Source organism: Mirounga leonina, unplaced genomic scaffold (assembly GCF_011800145.1).
Source record: "Mirounga leonina isolate KUSES-001 unplaced genomic scaffold, KU_Mleo_1.0 Mir_151, whole genome shotgun sequence".
NCBI lineage: Eukaryota > Metazoa > Chordata > Mammalia > Carnivora > Phocidae > Mirounga > Mirounga leonina.
In genome coordinates this window covers 42,870,608-42,887,940 of record NW_023270377.1, presented here as the reverse complement: position 1 = coordinate 42,887,940, position 17,333 = coordinate 42,870,608, and the positions used below count along the sequence as shown (strand labels likewise).

Genomic DNA, 17,333 nt, shown 5'->3' with positions numbered 1-17,333 from the left:
CGACAATAATAAGTGTTGGTAAGGATATGGAGAAATTTGAACCCTAATTCTTTTTTGGTGGGAATGTATAATGACAGTCACTTTGGAGGACAGTTTCAGTTCCTCAAAAAGTTAAACAGAGTACCATTGACCTAGTAATTCTAGTTTTAGGTATACGTCCAAGAGAATTGAAAACATAAGTCCACACAAAAACTTGTATACTAATATCCATACCAGCATTATTCATGATAGCTAAAAAGGGGAAACAACCCAAATGCCCATCAACTGATGAATGGGTAAACAAAATGCAGTATATCCATACAATGAAATATTTGGCCATAAAAAGGAATAACAATGGATGAAACTTGAAAGCATTATTCCGAGGGCAAGAAGGCAGACACGAAAGGCCACATATTGAACGATTCCTTTTATATAAAATGTCCAGAATCCATAGGGACATAGAGAGTCTATGGCAACTCCACAGAGACAGAAAGTAGATTGGTAGTTTGCCAGGACTTGGGGGGAGGAGGAATGGGGAGTGACTGTTAATGGATCCAGGGTTTCTTTTTGGGGTGTTGAAAATGTAGAATCTGTGATCATTGTGCAACTTGGTGAATATATTAAGAACACTGAATTGCACACTTTGAAAGGGTAAATTTTTTGGCATGTGAATTATATTTCAATAAACCTGTGGAAGGAAGGAAGGAAGGAAGGAAGGAAGGAAGGAAGGAAGAAAGGAAGGAAGGAAGAGAAGAAAATGAGCTGTACAGAAACTAATCTGTGATGGTTTATTTAGGTCACCATCATCTCTGACAACTTCAATGCTATTAGGTATGTGCATTTATTAGCTTGTGTTTAGTTGTGTTTCCTTCTCTTTCTCTCTTCTCTTCTTTTTAATTTTGAGGCTTCAATCCAAGTCATCCGGCCAAATGGATTCTCAAACACGTGTTTCCAACATATCTAAATCCATGGAAAAGGGATCCAGATTCAGGTAGGTAATTATGACCAAATTCATTTTAGTCACAGATTGACAGGGGGCCTCTAGAGACCCAAACACTTCTCTTTTTCAAACATGGTGACATAAAATTATTAAATTAATGATAGGTCCCTTTTAGTGCCAGGTTAATATCTGAAAATAATAATCAATTTAAAAGTTAGAATGAATAACAAATGTAATGAAACACACATTCAAATGTACCCTGAGGAATGCCCTTTTATATTACCATATTAAGGATATATTTTTTAAAAAAAGAGCTGTACCTGTGGGTGTATAATGATTTTGCGTAGTTATGCAGCACCCTTCCCTTGAATTGTTCAGAATGCTTTATAGCATTTATTCAGCAATTGTCACAACATCCTTGGGGGTGGCAAGCGTTGTGCTAACAAGCGCAGTACAAGAGCAGGTCAGACAACCAAAGGGTCCGTAGCCATTGCAAGAGGGCTAGAGCCCAGGGAGGTGTGAAATCCAGACGGTCCATCTCATAATGCCTCACCTACATCTGACCCAAGTGGCATCTCCCTGGACTGATAACCTTTCTAACCAGTGATGTTTCTGAGTCCCCGTTATTCTGGATAGTACAAGTGTGTCAGCCACATCCTAAACAGATGGCCACTATCACATGATATGACTGTTTGGGATGTTAATAAGAATCACATGGCTAACACTTCCTAAAAAAAAAAAAACAAAACTGGATTGGATTTTGAAAATTGGACCTCGGGGTTTTTGTTTGTTAGGTTTCCTGTTTTATTTCCAGAAAAGCACAGGAATATTCAAAATCTATAAAGAGTATTTTGACATGGATTAATATCTACATTTGTTATATGTCACACAATCTGGGAATGTTAGAAGGCTCTATGAAACAAAAATGGTTTTTTTGGATGGCAAAAATTGAGAAGTCAAGAGCACAGACAGTTCTACTTAACATTTTGGGCCTCAATTTCCTCATTTGGACAAACTCATCTCTTAGGGTTCCATGCAGCTATTTGATTTGCTGATTATATTTTCCCGGGTCATCTCAAAGCTTGGGCAGGGACCTGCATGTCGGGACAGTATCCATCCTATTTACCAGTATATTCCCCATGCTTAGCACAGTTCTTGGTACACAGTATGTGTTCAAAAATATTTTTTAAATAAGCAAACGTCTACAGTATTCTGTTTTAGAAGATTTTCTTTGACTGTGAGGCACTACAATTGAAATTAAAGTCATCATAACAACCTTTCCCAGGAATTTATCTCTTGTATTGACAACGTGTTTTTATTTTTCCAGATGGTTTTCATTCCTAATTTACTGACTGACTATCCTTCAACAAAAGGATATTATTAAGCTTTGAAGATTTCCAAACACCTCTGGCGAGGGCATTTCTGTAAGTGTTCACGTGTTTCTCTTTAATTTGAAAAGTTGATTTATACTTGCAGTATTTTTGGTATTTAACAAATAACAACATATTTATATTACATCAACGCTTCATTGTTTTTCCTTTAAAAGTTCTTTAAAAAAGACTTTTTTCAACAATCTTTCCTGGTTTTATTTCCCTCATTGCCATTAGTGACCAGCAGTGACTCTCTTCTTTTGATTGCCGGTATTTGTCCAGAAAACTTAGAGGAGATGTCCTGTTTGTCTTTGATTTTTGCTTCCAAAGATGCGCCACTGAAGAAGAGGAACTTCTTATAGAATGCATACGCTTTAGGGGCATCTGTCTCTAACTTGACAAAAATAAAAGAATAAAGTTATGTGTTTCCTTCACACATTTAGAAGCCAGAAATAGATTTAGACGTACATTTTTCGATCTGTGTGCCAACCTAGTAAGTGGAGGGAAACAGACTGCAGGGAGGAGGGCTCCCGCGCCCGCCCCCCCACCCCTACCCCGCAGTGCTTTTCCTCCTCCATGGGGCCAAGCTGCCTGCAGCCCCACACGCCGCTCCCCTGCCAGCCTCGCTCTTGTCCCTGCAGCTGTCATGCTGCCTGGTGGTGCTGGGTGTCATGGAAATCACAGCCTCACTGCGTGTCAGAGCTCAGGGACTTTGGGCCGGTTCCTTTTACACCACTGAACGCCTGCTGATTATTGACTCCATTTCAGATTCTTCACATTTCACCATCCAAAAGGGCTTGCAGAAGGTACCGGGACAGCAGACCCTGCTGCAGTATCTTGCGGTCGGTCTCCTGAGAAGGTTCTGGGTGCCCAGAGAGACGGGGTTGATGGGGAAGGCCTGTCTGCTATGGCTCTTTCCCCTTCAAGGAAGGAAGTGTCAGAGATTCCTCAAAGTATAGAGCCCACCAGTATAACATGGTTTGGGCTAATAGTATATGCAGTATACATGTTTCCTAAGAAAATATAAAATCAGTTTTGTAATGCCTTTCCCCCCAGCCCTGCTATCACACAAAATACTGGGTGAAGAGTGTCCCCATGGCCTGAGCTGGGCAGATCAGAGTCACTCTCACTGGAGTCTGGAATTGAGACAGAAATGCTCAGCTGTCTGTGCACTGGGGAGCTGTGGATTAGCAGTGTTTGGGGCCATGTGCTCTGAGGCAGTGAAAACATCTGCAGAAAGAGAGAGGGAAATAAAAATAAATTTACAGAGAGAGAAGCAGAGAGGAGAACAAGAGAGCGTGCTTCCTGGCTTCCTACAGGTTTCCTGGCTCTTGGGTCTAGTCCCTCAGGATACTGGGCTGCCTCCAACATTTGGCCTGAAGTTCACCTCTCTTACATGCAACAAAAAGTCTCCTAAAACATTGACTTCATGAGTGTTTTGACAACAAAGCACAATCATAATCCTTTTTTCAAGTTCAATTATCTGAACTCTCTAGAATCTGAACTACAATGAAGATCCCAGAAGTAATCATACCACATATCCAAGTACTACAAGCTGTGTTTTTGGTCCAGAGGGGTGCAGAGTATCACTCCTAGCTGTGCCTGACACTCCTAACTATCCCCTCCTCAAAAAACAGTCATTCACCAAATATCTATTGGGCAGCAGCTACATATTCTATATCAGGCCAAATGCTGAAGGTTTGAAAGCCATTGAGACAGAGCCCCTGCCTCCTAGGAGCTTTCAATCTAATGGAGAAGTTGGGTAAGTAGAGTGTACTGTATTCCCCTGACGTACGGTGGTGAAAGAATTTAGTCTTCTGTAACATCACTCTCAGTGAAAACCTCAGTGTTGAAAAGGAAATAATAATACTATGCAGATGCTATTTGTTTAGTATTTCAAGAAGCCAAGCATAAGCGTTAGCTACAAAAATCTCAAACATTTTGAAGGTATGACTAACTTAAATTCTTTTGAAGATTTTGGATGAATGTTGCAGGGTTCTAGATGAAGAAGAAACAATGTCTTTCAAGATGCTTACATATCTAACCCAATGAAATAGATTACACACAATTTAACTTCCTTCTACTGGTTGTGTGGAATGGGTCATATAGTACCCCACCAAGTGTGATAGGATCATGTTGGATTTTTGACCAGGTTATCTATGTTGATAGTATAGCAAAGTCCTTATTGTCAAGGAAACAAGCCTTACTTAGATACTGTCAGAGATCAGTTATAATGTCAACTGACGTTAAAAAATTAAATCTTTATATTAATATTTTACTACTTTTATATTGATTATGCATCACAGATCATATGCTGTTTTTAAGTTATTATGGTATTCAGAAAGGCTTATAAAAGTAACTTTCATCTGGTTACAAATTAACACATATTTATTGCAGAATATTTAGATAATAGACTAATATGGTGTCACTTAATCCACAAAACCATTTTATTGCCATAGTTATAACTTTTATATTTTAAATTTTTTAGATCCTTCCTTGCTCTATCAGCAGGAAGTCTAACATAGATTCTCCCCAAATTGTCTAAAGGCTCCAGGGGCTTAGTCCAAAGGTGAATAAGGCTGAGTCATATTTCCAGTGCAGGGTTGAGAAGGAATTGGTCTAGACCCTTTCACCAGTGCACAGTCCATGGTATGGGAATGCCCATGATGGTCATGGCCATTGTGCAGACGTTGGTGGGGTCTGATCTGGGGCTCTGCAGTTACAGCTCTCTTAAGGGTCCCTCACATACTCATACATTGGGCCAGGATGGCTGTGTCCCAAGGAGATTCCAACTTAGCTATGTGCTAGGCTTCCTCCAATAGTGCCTAGGCCCTTAGTTTAAGTCAGAACACCAACTTAGGTCTGCCCATTTCTAAAGATAATTTTCTTTCAGGGCTTCATTATTCTTCTCTGATAACGAGCTTTAGCCAGACTACCCTGATAAATCTCAAAAAGTACAGGTGAGTATCTGTCTCTGTCTTCCCAGACAGTCAAAGCTCCATACTCAAATTGTCCAGCTATTTCATCAGGAATCAATTTTATGGTCATTGTAATGTGTGGCAATAGGTGGTCACCACAGAGTAAGTTGACTATATAGATTACAAGGAAAAAAAAAAAATAGAGCGGCTGGCAGAGGGAGAAGCAGGCTTCCAGCTGAGCAAGGATCCCAATGTGGGGCTCGATCCCAGGACCCTGGGATCATGACGAGAGCCAAAGTCAGACGCTTAACCAACTGAGCCACCCAGCATCCCAACATTTACTTCATTCAAGGCACAGATTGAATGTCACTTCTCTCTGATCTCATCCTCTGGTGGAAGCTCCACCTACTCCGACCCACCCCAATCTGTACCTCTCTAAAGTCACTTATGTTATGCCCTGTATTGTTCTTATTTTTGCTCTTAAGTAAGAATTTCGTTTTACTCAACTTTTTATCCTCCATGTCAACTACGGCAGTGTTTTCCTTGCAAATAGTGCATACTTGACAAATACTTGTTGGAAAATATATGGATGCACAAGCTATAGAAAGATGACATATCAATTTACTTAGCCCAAATTCTTTAACTTTATTAAAATCAAAATGATAAATGTCAAGTACCTATTACATGTAAGACACCAGGTATTTACAACTTCAAACTTTTCTTAAAATCTACTTGGAAAAAGTGCAGATGTGAAAAATTATAAAGAGTAACAATAAATACCCACATACCCGCCATCCATATTAAGGAAGAACATTGGGGGTTACTCTTTCCAGGTCTTTATGTTTTAACCATATTACACATTACTTATAATGTGTGTTTGCTGCATTATTTAAGATTATTAGATTCTGATGTAGAAAATAAGAGAAACAAATACACAGGAAGAAGAATGAAACTAAGAATCGAAGCAAATAGCTTAAGAGGCAAGCAAAATTTGTAATATATGTTAAACAAGAAGAAGTTAGTAACCTATGAGATAGGCTAGACATAGATAAAGTAGAGCATTTGCGTAATGAACATAATCAGAAAAGGACTGAAAGAATAAGAGACTCCAAATAGTCATGATACATAAATATATATGAGGCCATGAATCATCAAATATTCATGACACACTGAAGATACATGAGGAATATGAGGCATTTGTTATTATCAAGGTCTTATTTCAGGCAACCATTGGCTCCTCATGTCCTCTGTGCAAGGAATGCAAAATAGAATCCATAGCCGTCCATCAGGCTTATATGTGAGCTACAGCTATCAGCCAGAAGCACGTGATTCCAAGCCTACAGAGCTACTGTGTGTTTTGACTTCAAACACCTTCTGAGTGTTCAACTCTCAATTCTGGTCCTTGCAAACATACCCTTAGCAAGGAAGACAGAAGGGACTGAGGACCGGGTAGTGTCATCCTTCTACCCTGCCTACAACATGTTTTAAATGTGTTAACCTAACCTATCTTTTCACCTTGCTTCTTGCTGTGTGTTTTCAATTGATTTAATAAACCAGGTGATTTAAACATCTTATTTTGGCCCGTAAGCCTTTCTGTTTTGTAATCTCTTGGATAGCTTGCTTGTTACTGTACTTAAAGACTTCCATTGTGCAAAGGTAGTTTCCCACACAACAACAGTATTTACAAGTTTTAATCTGGATATAAATGGCATCATATTGTACATATTCATCTGCAATGTGCTTTTTTACTCACTATCATATTTGTGAGAATCTTCCAGAGACATATGTAGATCTATTTCATTTATTTTCACACTATATCTACTATATGAATATGTCACAATTTGTTCATGAATTCTTCCATTCATCTAATGTAGGCTGCTTCCAATTTTTTACTATTGCAATCAAGACTGCTGTGAATATTCTTGTACATATCTTCTTAGGCACATAACTCCTTAGGATGATCTCAGAATATAACCAAGAGTGCAAATTTCTGGGTCAAAGAGTATGAATATCTTTAACTTGACTAAATATTGTCAATTGCTCAACAAAGCGATTGCTTCAATTTATACTCTTATCAGAAGTATATGAGTCCCTATGTTCTTAATCCTAGCCAACAGTTTGTGTTGTCATACTTTAAAATTTTGGCTAATCCAATGAATGGAGGCACTCTGGTTACAAAGAAGTAATAACTGTGACAGTTAAAAAACCTTATAGTATTCTTTCAGTACTTCAATTATGAGGAAAAAATATGTGCAAATTTTGTCTATTTTTGAACTTTCCCATTCTCTGTTTAAGGCCAAGTAAAGTTTCCCCTTTTTCTTTCCAACTCCATGAACACCAAAGAAAAAACAACTTTGCAACAAAATTTGCCATTTTTTTCCTGTAGGGAGTAGGGTTGGGAAGACTACCACGTTGGTTGCTTTATGTCACAAAAGTATCCCTCTGATTATAAAGGGGCACAAGAACAAGAACTTAGCTGTATCCATGCAAATCAGCCATCATTAAGCATATGCCACAATGATAGTGGGTCAGTAGCTGAACAACTATTACTCATAGGCTGAGAATGCATTCACTTAAAAAATTCTAGAAGGTTGCTCCTTGTCCCACAATACCTATCATAAGGGCTTCTTCCATGCCTTAAATTAGACTATTATAATGTACTGGGAGTCAAAATTTTCATACTTAAGAAACTTCCCAAAGAAACTGTATCTCAAAAAATACATTTAGTACTTAGAAATCGCTAGCACCTTTATTTGTCACATCTCTTTCAAAAGCACGGATGGATGGGACACAGGACCTGTAAGTTCTATCGGATTTAAGATGGAGACCACCCCCAACATCTTCCTCTCCCTAAACTAGCACTTCCAGACAGGCAAATCTGTTAATTTCTTGCTTAAGCCTTTTGGATCACTCCCCAACAGCCCTAATGTTCTCAAACGTGGTCTAGGGGTCCCTTTTGCCTTTGATCCTCTAACAATTATAATTGTTTAAAAAGATGCAAATTCATTAGTCCCAGCCCAGGCCTACTCAATCAGAATGTCTGAGCCCTGGAATTGCGTTTTCTATAAATTACCTAGCTTGATTTTTTTCTTTTTTGCGATTGAGAAATATATCACACATTAAGTACTAAACCCAGAAATATGCAGTTCAATAAATGATTACAAAGTGAACACCCATATAAATGCCCAGCCAGCGCTTCAGAAGACACCCCCCGCCCCCACTTCGGGGCACATGCGTGGCTCAGTTGGTTAAGCATCCAACTCTTGGTTTCAGCTGAGGTCATGATCTCAAGGTTGTGGGACCGAGCCCTGCGTTGGGTTCCATGCTCAGTGGGGAGTCGGCTTGAGATTCTCTCTCCCCTTCTCCCTCTGCCCCTCCCCCTACTCACGCACACATTCCTGCTCTCTCTCTCTCTCTCATGAGTAAATCTTAAAAAAAAAAAAGCCCCCCTCATTCCCCTTTCAATCCTGCCCCTCTTCCCAACTATAACTACTAACTTGCTGTCTAGCACTAGCAGCTTGATTTCTGCACGCACTGAAGCGAGAACTACAGTGACAGGATACAATCCACACTGCTTCGTGTGCAGGACTTGGTCTTGCAACCTCATCTTCTGCCTCTGCCCTCTTCACATGTCCTTCCCAAGTCTTTTGGAACCAGTTATGTTTCAGTTTACAATTACTGCCCTCAGTCAATGCTCACGCTTCGCGCGGTTTCACTGCCTCCAGACTTGCTGGGGAATGCCTGTACTTCCTGAGTCTTTCTAGCAAATTCGTCCTTCAAGACCTGTCCAGTTGTCACTTTCTTATAAGCCTCATGATGTTTGTCCCTCTGCCCCACCCAAGGCAGAACCATGAGTCTTTCCATCGTGACTAGGAAGATCTTCTATGTGGAGTAACTATTCTTTTACACGTCGGGTCGCCTTCCTGGACCGGGAATTAGGGCAGAGAATTTTTTTTCAATCCTCTGGAGCATGTAGGCTTAGTGTGTGTGCCTCAGTAGGTGCTTAATTGTTGAACAAATGAATAATCTCCAGGTATGAACACCTGTGGAAAAGGAGCACACCACAATACTAACACGTCCAGGTCTGTCTGGATCGGATGACGTTCTTCCTTCAGGAAGTAACCTCCAGCGTCAGGAGAATACTGGGTGCCAGAGAGGAGGGAGAAAGCAGTGGGATGAAATGCAACGAGAGAGGCGGGAAGCTAGAGTGAGGTTGTCTGCAGAGCCCTGAGAGTAAGGAGCAGTCAGACCACTCCAGGCAGTCTGAGGGTGGGGGTGGGTGGTGGCAGAGTGGTGGGGGGGGAGGTCTCCTTCCTTGCCTGAGTCCCCCCCCCCCCCCCCCCCCTCCCCCCCCCAGGCCTTCCCGTTGTTAGACTGTTGTGCTGTGTGGGAAGCCTAGATTGTCCAGGCTTCTTCACAACACCTTTTCCTGCCTCTGAATTGTCCCCAGACCGTCCACTGGCTTCTGAATGTCGACTCTTGCTTGAGAAATGCCCCTCATGAGTAACCTGCCTTTTCTTGACCTTAGCATACAAGGAAGGTAGAGCATTCAGTTCTTCAAAACTCCTACCCATCCACAGTATGTGTGAGTAGGAGTGGAGGGTGAAAACGAGACACACAGAGGGGCCTTGTGGAACTGCCCTGGTGCTCGGAAGATCTGGATCGGAAGTACCGGGCAGCCTGCCACGGGAATCCTCACAGCGATGGAAACAGTCCTTACACAAATGAGCCTCAACTGTTAGGCACGCTGAGAGGTCGCAAGAACAGGAATGAGAAGAATGACTCAAATTTTACATAATCCAGAAAAGATACTGTAAAATAAAATTTTAAAATCTATCAAAAAGTAGTCTGAAAAAGAGCCACTGCCATGGCTGGATCCCTGGGATGCGGGTAGGGGTGGCTTTCAGTTTGGAGGTGATCAAGGCCAGCACAGAGCTGGCCTTCCTGGGAGATAGGTGTGTTTGTGAAATGCAGGAAGGCTGGGGCCCTGCCCACTGCACTCTTGCAGATAGTGGGCCCCTCTGTCCTCCCCTAAAGAACCACAGTTGCCTACAGAAGGGTCTCGAGCAGCACTGGACCAGCACTGTACATGGTGGGCCCAGCTTTCTGCAGCAGAACAGGGGCAGTGAGAAACAGTGACATCAGAGGCTGCTCAGACACCAAGTCTGTCATTCTTTGGATGTGGAAGCCCAGATGAAAGAAATGAATACCACTCTTTGAATTACTGTGCAAAAGCCCTGGGACTGTATAAGTCTCGGTAGTAGGGGCAACCACAAGTAGATACATGCTTGAATGATTAATCAGAAAAAAAAAACCAAAGAGATATGACTGTATTTGTAATATGAGATTAAAGCAGTTCAAGCAAGCTAAACCTCTATCTCTACATCTGTCAGACACGTGGAAGACTCTCAAGACATAATTATACAGGATGGATTACATACAAAGAGCTCAACACATATTTGCTAAATAAGTTCTTGATTTTTGTTGCCCTCTTCAATTTCATTTTAATTTTTATTTCATTGTAAAGTGCTTTTGAAGCAGAATCTTTGTTAAAAATAACTCTTAAATTTTCCCCGATTTTCAAAGTAATGCATGTTTGTTGCTGAAATTTTTGAAAATTAAAAAAGCATAAAAAATTAAAATGACCTATAATACCATCACCCAGAGATAATTATGCTAACATTTGGTAAATGTCTTCCCTTATTTATTTAGGTAGAGAGATTACGGATTGCCTTGCTGTTCTATTTTGACTAGTAACATTATATCATGAGCATTTCCCAATATTATTCAATTGAATATTTTCCATCATATTGATGTGATATAACTTAAGTAATCCATTATTTTGGATGTTTTGGTTTTCAAATTTATAAATAGTGTTGTGATTAATATCCTCTTCTTAAGTGTTTATAAACTTAGGATAATATCCTAGAAGTGAATCTGTTGGATCAAATAAAATGAATGCTTTGAAACTATTGGTTCAATTTGCTAAATTGCCCTTCTAAAAGGTTGTTTCCCTTTTTACCAGAAATGTGCATAAGAGCTCCTAACCTTACCAAGAGCAGGATGATTTGGAAAATTTTATTTAAGGAATATATTTTATAGCTGGAAACAACTCTCACTGTCACTATTAGAGATGTTGTTTCAGTAGGAAATGAAAAATATAGCAAATAGATAGAAAACGAAGAAATCACGGTCCTTATATTTTTTGACTTCCATAAATTATTGCCAGTTCCGGGCAAGGCGATGCTCACACTGTATAAATCTGGGTGCGCACAACAATATAATTCAAACCACAAAGGTGTAATTTGGAAATTACATGTGAACAGAATGATGTCTGATTTACTTTTATTTCAATAGTTTTAAATCTCTTATTGTTCAGTACAGGCATTGCTCCTTCACTGTGTCTGCTCCTAGAAGGCAGTTAGTGTTGAGTACCTTGTTGTGACAAGTAGCCCAACTCATTAACACACTCAATTTCTTTATATCTAAACTAGCGCATGGTGGGTATTTTTTGAACCTGTTCTGCTTTTCTTTCCTTTTTCAGATATATACATGTACCTGATATATATGCCACCTCTCCCAATGCAACTAAAAGATAATATACAGGTGAATGTACAAGTGAAGAGAGAGCAGGATCACCACTGTTTCTCTGTCCCTACTTCCTGAGGATCCATCCCAAACGCTCCATCCCATCACTGCCATTTGTCTCAGGTCAAGAGCACACTTTTGTGGAATTTATGTGCAGATGATTTCTGTCTCTTCTTTGTTCTTCTTCAGGAGAGTCAGGGACTTGGGTAGTTTTCCTTTGTTTTTTGCTTCCACTTCTTTCAGCACAGTTATGTCCACTCTAGTCAGCTTCTCCCAAGTGCACAGTTACTTTCTGTCTCTTCCTCTCCCTCTACTTTCGTCCATCTCTTGCCTGCTTACTTCAAGGAAGGCTCTCTACCTTCACATGCTATTCCTAGTCCCTTCCTCCTTTCATGAGCTGGAAAAAGCCCTGCCTCTTGGCTGCCACGTCACACACTTTTGGCAAGGAAAAAACCAAAATCTTTCATCCACCCTCATGTGCAATGCTTAAAAGAGGTGCTCTAGCTGGTGGGTCCTCTGCCTGCAGAGTGTAGGCCTGAAGAAAGAGAGAAGCTAGGAGAAAGGTGGAAGAGGGAGTATAGACTTGCTAGAATCTCAGCCAACTGGGTGGAGAATAAAAGCCAAACATGGGACTGCGAGGAACAAGAAAGCCCAGAATAAGGTGTGCAAATGAAAGATGATTTGGATAAATTCCAGAGACTGTGAGCAGAATATTTTTCACCTACTCTCCACCCCCTGCTTTGTGTAGTTGGCTGGGAATTATTAGTGGCCAGTGTCTTAGTTCATTCAGGCTGCCATAACAAAAATACCACAGACTGAGTGGCTTGAACAACAAACATTTATTTCTTCACTATCTGGAGGTACAAGATCAAGGTACTGGCACTGGCAGATGATTTGGGGTCTTGGAAGGAGCCACTTTCTGGTTCATAGATGCTATCTTCTTGTTATGTCCTCAGGTGTTAGAAGGGGCAAGAGAACTCTTTGGGGTCTCCTTAATAAGGACACTCTCTGGGGCGCCTGAATGGCTCAGTCGGTTAAGAGTCTGCCTTCGGCTCAGGTCATGATCTCAGGGTCCCAAGATCAAGCCCTGTAACGTGCTCCCTGCTCAGCAGGGAGTCTGCTTCTCCCTCTGCCCCTCACTTCTCCTGCTCTTTCTCTCTCAAATAAATAAATATCTTAAAAAAAAACCAGTCAGATTAAAAAAAAAGGACACTCTGATTGATAAGGGTCTTACCCTCATGACCCACTTCCTAACAGTGGTGATTAGCATTTCAACAAATGACTTTGGTGGGCGGGGGCCACAGACATTTAGTTCATCACAACCAGGAACAAGTGGACAGTAGTCCGTGTTGTTGAGACCTGAAACAGTGTTACGGAACAGTTAACTATACAAGTCCTGCACAGTGGATGCCAGAGAAGGGAAAAGGTGGGAGAAGGGACAGTAGCTGAGCTGTAACCACTGCTGCTAGAGAGGACAAAGGAGGAAGAAAAACCAGGCCCAATTCCTTAAAAAGTGTCCAGAAATTGTCTTTGCAAAATTTTCCTTACATGCTCTTCTATCTTAAACACAAATTTTTAAAATAAAACCAAAATTACTCCTCATTCAATTAAACGTTTGGCTGTATTTACTGTTCAATATTATATCAGTATTTTTTTGCTGTTCGTATTAGCAATGTATAGTGTAAATGTCTTTATCTGCAGAAGTCAACCAACTGTGTTAGATGACTTCTAAGATCCTACCTGGTCACTGCAAAGTCTGTAATTCTGTATTTTCACTAGCATTTTACAAGCATTTGTAGCCCATGCTGGGAATCTATCTCATTCCTTTTTGTCACCCAAATAGGGATGGCAATACAAGTTAAAAATAACCAACTTATAAATAAGCTATTAGAACTAAACTAGTTGTATGTTGAATTTCTGCAAAGTATTTGAACTATTATGAATATACACAAGAGGCTGAATTAGGTGAACGTCATAATCCTTACATCTTAAAATTCTACAGTGTCTTAAAATGCAGTGTCTGAAGATATGCATTTTTTTTTTTTAGAAGAGCAAGTATTTTTAGAGTCATGGCTCTTGAAATGATCAGTATTAAATATATTCTTACCAGCTTACCTTTAAGAAACTAGTTTATAATTTCAGTATTTTAAAGTATTCAAATCACCATACGTTTAAAAATCTACTTAATCTACAACAGACATCCAAAGCTTTAAATTTCATATTGCAAAATAAGGGTAATTTTAATTATATTTCTGGTAATATGAATATTATACATGACTCAGTTAATTGAGGGCCACCACCACATAGAGTGGAAAATTCGTTAAGTATAGGATTGTTCTGAGGCGGTAATAGGAGAACCAGAGGATACCATTATATTCTTGTAGGTCATAAGCCATAATATTATTCTTTCTCTCCCCTAAGAACATTTTATATCTATTATGAATTCTTTTGTTTTGAATCACTGAGGCATTTTAAAGTAGGAAATCTTTCTGAAAGTAATAAACTAATGCTCTTTCAGTGAAATTTTCACTCAAATGTCAGAACCACTACCAAATTTGTACTTTTTTTTTTACTAAAAACTTTTTTAGTTTCATAATGTGGAAAAGGTTTTGTCCAAAGAACTCCTTATTTTTGCAAATGTACCAATCACTTAAGTATTTTTTTTAAAGATGTTATTTATTTGAGATAGAGAGTGAGAGAGAGCGCACCAGGGGAGGAGGAGGTGGGGAAGGGTAGAGGGAGAGGGAGAAGCAGACTCTCTGCTGAGCAGGGAGCCCAAAGTAGGCCTCAATCCCAGGACCCTGAGATCGTGACTGGAACTGAAGGCAGACGCTCAACCAACTGAGCTACCCCAGGCACTCCTGAAGTACTTTTAATAATAATATTTTAAAAATCCTGGCACCGCCTGGGTGGCTCAGTCGTTAAACGTCTGCCTTCGGCTTGGGTCATGGTCCCAGGGACCTGGGATCCAGCCCTGCATCAGGCTTCCTGCTCGGTGGGGAGCCTGCTTCTTCCTCTCCCACTCCCCCCTGCTTGTGTTCCCTCTCTCGCTCTCTTTCTCGGTCAAATAAATAAATAAAATCTTAAAAAAAAATCCTGTTAAACACATATGTTATTGAGTTCAAGAGAAGTCTAAGACACACTTACAGGATAGAATGGGATATGGAACAATCAGAATCTATAATTGCTACCTTATGGGATGGAGTGCCTTTCCCTAACAAACCACCAGGGCCTGGCAATGGGAGATAACTCTGTGTGTCCAGTGTGTGGGGAGGGGGTGGAACCAGAGGTGGTGTTTAGGGTGGCATGGGTGACAGAAGTGGTGAGGAGGTCAGTAGGAACCATGCTTCTTTATCTGAGTTGTTTCAGATGCAGATGAATGCCTCCATTCTCTTTGTGAACAGCCATACTGACTACACTGTTGTCATACAGACACTGTAGACATAGAGAACTGGATGCCTAAAAGCTTAAAAATTTATCTTTTCTTCATTTTCCTTCCTCCCACCACTTCCCCCAGCACCAGAGAGTGTTTAAGGCAATGCAAAGTGGGCCAAAAATACCATTCTTAATGTGGGAAGAATATACTATCTAAACGTGCCCAGAAAACAAACAAGAGGGGATTTTAGTGTTTAACTGTAGAAATACAGTAGCCCCAGATTTCACTTTCCATGGTTTCCATAACCCATGGTCCAGAAGTAGATGACCCTCCTTCCGACATAACATCAGAAGGCCAACAGTAGGCTGAAACTATGTCACATGCCTAGTCATTCACCTCACTTCATCTCATCACCACAAGAAGGGTTAGTATAGCACAATAAGATATTTTGAGAAAAAGAGACATTTATGTAACTTTTATTACAGTATATTATTATAATTGTTCTATCGTATCATTAGTTACAGTTGTTAATCTCTTACTTGCCTAATTTATAAATTTATCATAGTTACAGGAAAAAATATATATAGGATTTGGTACTATTTGAGGCCTCAGACATTCACTGGGTGCCTTGAAACCTCTCCCCCATGGTTAAGGGGGAGCTATTGTAACTAGTCACAAGGCAGAAGAAAAAATATCTGCCTTAACATATTTCCTTCTCAGCATCATGTTCAATACTGGCCAAACACATACAGGCTCAGGAAGAGAATTTAATGTCGTTTCCGCCAACTCTAGAAACAATTCTACTGGGAGGCTCAATAGTCCAGGTTAAGACTGGTCATTTCGTGACTTGTGAATTATTAATTGTACAAATTTACGGAAGAAAGTTATTTTTTTCCTAGCTGTTCAGAACCAACAATGTTTGCAAAACATCAAGATTCCAGAGAGAAACTAGAATTTTGCAGATTTCATTGCTTGAAAATTTCTTAACTGTATCTTTCCACGAAATTGTCTTTATTTTATAACCTGTTAACTGTCTCTTTAGCAGAACAAAGTCCACAGCAGCAAAACCATGACAAGCAGGCTAAGACAAACCTCCAGCGGTGATTTCTTCAGTTGAAGAATTTGAGGAAACAAGCATGCTTATTCATTTGATACATCAACACAACTACTTCATACAGAACCTTTCACTCACACTGGAAAAAGAGGCTTAATTATATACATCCCATTGTGGTATTACTCATTCTTTCAACATGTTTTTGAAAAGAAGAAAAAAAAAGTTCACTAATAAGGTCTTTTTCTTTCAATGTTATCATCCCATCCGTTGCTGCAACATAAAGATGTGGTATGAAGAATTTCCCATCTCAAAGAATGCCTTGTATCCCCACCAGCAAAGTAGGCACACGCTGGGAGGCCAGCCAGGATGTGGGAATGGCTTCCTATAAAACTGGAGTTTTATATGTATGTTAAAACGGGATTCTACCTGTATTTGCAGTAGTTGTAGATTTTCTAAATGTGTTCTATCCTTCAAGAGCACATTGCTAAAATTCGGGGAATTCTTTCATTTTCTCGTTTTTGCAAAGAGAAGATAGATTCTAAAATTTCCTTTTTTTTTTTTGGCAATAGTTGAAGTACATTTATGGAGGTGTTTCAATACTTTCTTTGGTTAGAAAAGTTTATGCAAACCAAACTCAAAAATTCTATAGAGTGCCTCGGGAACTCTATTTTAATACACCTCAGGACTGTTCTAAGCGCCATCGGATTTCTTCACCATGGAAATAGAAAATATTAACCAGTAAAATAACAGGCAGTTTTTCAGGAGGGCTGAGAAGGGTGGAATTAAGTTACCCGGCAAGCAAGACAATCGTCAAAGCTGCGCTTCGGGTTTGTCGGTTCCCACTCTTCCCCTCCTCCCCGACTCCCAACGCCGAGACAGAGCCGTGGAGGGGCAAGATGGGCGAGGCAGAGATTCTCCAGAATCCCCCGTTTTTTCTCCAGCGCTGCGCACCTGCCGCCCCCACTCCGTGCGGTCGCAACCAACTTCCCGCAGGACGCCTGGGACCGAAGGGCAAGGGGCGCACCTGGCGCACCAGCCTCCCCTGCGGGGGCGAGCTCGGCGCCCAGATTAGTGGGCCGAGGGCGCTTTCTATTTTTTTTCAAGTCAG

The 17,333-nt window shown here is 40.4% G+C and overlaps 1 protein-coding gene across 2 annotated transcripts in view; it reads right to left on the bottom strand.

Moving 5' to 3' along the window:
- The window catches only part of NEMP2 (nuclear envelope integral membrane protein 2), a 127,133-nt gene that overhangs the window by 108,785 nt on the left and 1,015 nt on the right, over positions 1–17,333 (bottom strand). The gene's annotated exons all lie outside the window — the stretch shown is intronic.